Source organism: Austrofundulus limnaeus, unplaced genomic scaffold (assembly GCF_001266775.1).
Source record: "Austrofundulus limnaeus strain Quisiro unplaced genomic scaffold, Austrofundulus_limnaeus-1.0 Scaffold5, whole genome shotgun sequence".
Lineage (NCBI taxonomy): Eukaryota > Metazoa > Chordata > Actinopteri > Cyprinodontiformes > Rivulidae > Austrofundulus > Austrofundulus limnaeus.
The window spans coordinates 5,692,240-5,695,212 of NW_013952407.1; positions in this window are offsets into that span (position 1 = coordinate 5,692,240).

Here is a 2,973-nt window from a genome sequence, read left to right on the forward strand (position 1 = left end):
CCGCTTCGCCTGCCGGTACCCATCAGCTGCTTCTGGAGTCCCATAGGCCAGACTGAAGGCATTTAGTCGAAGCATTCATATATAAAACATCACCATAGTCCAGGAGTGGCAGGAATGTTGCAGCTACCAATTTACTTCTAGCTTTAAGCGAAAAACAAGAACCATTTCGGTAATAAAACCCAATCTTCAGTTTCAGTGTTCGTAGCAAATTTGCTATGTGATTTTTAAAATAAAGTTCTTTATCTAAAATGAAGCCCAAATATTTATACGTACTGACAAACTCAAATTGTGTCCCTATTCGCTTCTATTCATTTATTCAGAAGCCACACCATTGCGCACCGTACACCCCCAACACCACCACCACATTGGTGAATGCCACAAATTCTCCTAAATCACTCGTACGCACAACTTAAGAACAAATCTGTGCGTACGAACGGTTCTTGCATGAGGCCCAATGTGAGAGGTGTAGTTTGTGATCAATACTGCCTTTAAAGCAGCATACCCTTATATCAAGACATTAATACACCTTTGAAGTTCTTGTGGGCCACATCAAATGCTGTGACTGTCCACATTTGGCCTGCATGCCCTGAGTTTACTCATGTAGCTTGTACAGACTGAAGTTCATCTCTGCACACCGTATTTTTATTTTTTTGCTTTTCAACATTTTGAATCTTTGGTCCTATGAGGGAGCTATCCTGATCATCAGAAGTGTCACGTTGCTTTGTTAATTTGTCCTGGCACTGTGTTTGTTGGACAGTTTCTACAGACGCAGCTCAAACAATTAGAATATTCAGTTCAGAAAGTGAAAATCATATATTTCATTGCTTTATTACACATGAAAATTTTTAAGTCTTTCCTGTAATTTTAATCATTATGATGTAAGAAAATTGTGATCAATAAATGGAAATCTGAATAAAACAGCAGAAAACCAGTTGATTCTCTCCCAGAAAGGCTTTATTCTCATCTGACTCCAATCAGCTCCACAGCAGCCACACAGTCAGAGAAAAGGCCTTGGTCCTTATCAAAACAAAAAAACAATAACAATCCCTCTCCAGAGCCCAGGCTGTCCCAGGCTGATCTAAAGGATAGAAATTAATAAATGATGAATCAACCTTTTACATATACATCTGACTTCCTGGTCACACCACTGGAGACGCTACCTTTTACAACTGAGGTTAGAACGTAACCAACTTTGTTTATGCGGACATAAAGAACACATTGATAAGACACACTCTATCATGCTCTGTTTAAATCGTATGATCGCAAAGTGTAAAATACAAGACTGGATCTAACAATCAATTAATCAGTCACAAAATTTCCTTCAATTGCTTATTATAGATATTGAAAAAACAAAATTCAGTTAAGAAGCTAACCAGAAATTGCTTGCGTTATAAACAACCAGCATGACGGCTCAGTGGTTAGCACCAACGCCTCACAGCAAGAAGGTCCCCGGTTCGGACCTGGGGTCTTTCTGTGAGGAGTTTGCATGTTTTCCTTGTGCTTCCGTGGGTTTTCTCCAGGCACTCCGGTTTCCCCCACCCCACCAAAACATGTATAATAGGTTGCCTTCAGGCCCAGGCCGCCCTTGAAAAAGAGATCTGAGGTCTCAACGGGATTTGCCTGGTAAATTTACGGTAAATAAATAAAATAAATAACCATTCCCTACTTTGAAGAGAGAAGTACTGAGCCAAATGAGATGGCTGTAAATGATGGCTGCAGCCTTTGCGTCACGTTTTATTTAATTTGGAAGCCTTGTCAACACAGACTGACTTCATTCACTTCCTTTGCTGCTATTGCTAAACTACAGGCAGACTAAAACAGTGCAGAAAATCAATAGCTGTGTCTCAATTCATGGGCTGGGTCCTCATGAGCACGTAGCCCAGCTGGGCCACATCCTCCGCGGGCCAGGTAGGTTGCTCAAAACTGTTGTGAAACGAGACGGCCTAGCCTTCACTTGACAAAAGTTTGCGTGACCACGCGCTACCCCCATCACCATAGGGATCAGTTTCAAAACAGACTCAAAATGCGTTGGGACATTCACACGTCTTTTCACTGGAAGACTAACTTTGCAGTTAAAACGTTACATAAAAAACATTAATAACTTGGGTTCAGCTCCATTATCAGTTCTTGTAGTTTCATTCTTTTATTTAACATCTTATTGAATCAAGTTTCACTATCTAAGTTACTAAACTTACTTTTAAAAACAAATTCTTCGGTCCATGATGAATTTCCAAACTACACCGACCATTTAAAAAAAAATAAAAACTCCACTGTCTTTGTTTCTCTGTTTATTTTGCTATCTGTGCACAATGAATTCTGGGATATCCTCGGCCGGTGAGGACACACGGATGCATCCTCGGTTTTTGTGAGTTTGTGGGCTGCATTCCTCGGCCGCATGATGAGGAGCCTTTGACCTGGGACAGCACTCGGCACAGGGCAGTGACGTATGTGGGCAACTAATGTGCCAGTGTCATCGTTCACAACTCCTCCTTCTGTTTGCTGATTGGCCTGGTTAAAGTTCTACCGGAGAAATCCATGTCAGTGAGAGAAAACCTGAACGGAGCAGAAAAGGGAGATTGGAATCAAGCAGAATTGTGTAGGAAGACAATGGACAGGCGACTTTGATCCTATCCCTGCATTTACTGTCCCTAAACAGGAACAGTAAACTTTATAATATTGTTCTTTATACAAGTATAGCCTGTAGAGTATGCAGACCAAGGCCGGATTAACCATATGGGCAATTGGGCAACTGCCCAGGGGCCCACGGTCTCTAAAGGGCCCTGGGCAGTGAAGGCATGGACATAACGGATGCGGGATATGTGTGGACATGTCTCCCTGAGTCCCCACACTTCCTGCATCTGCACTCTCTGTCCCCCGCACTTTTCTCAGCCGTAACAGCTGTTTTATCCATTATTTATTTATTTTTTCTAAGGATGGCCTCCCTTCTCCCCTTATAGCCATCCCCTCCACACC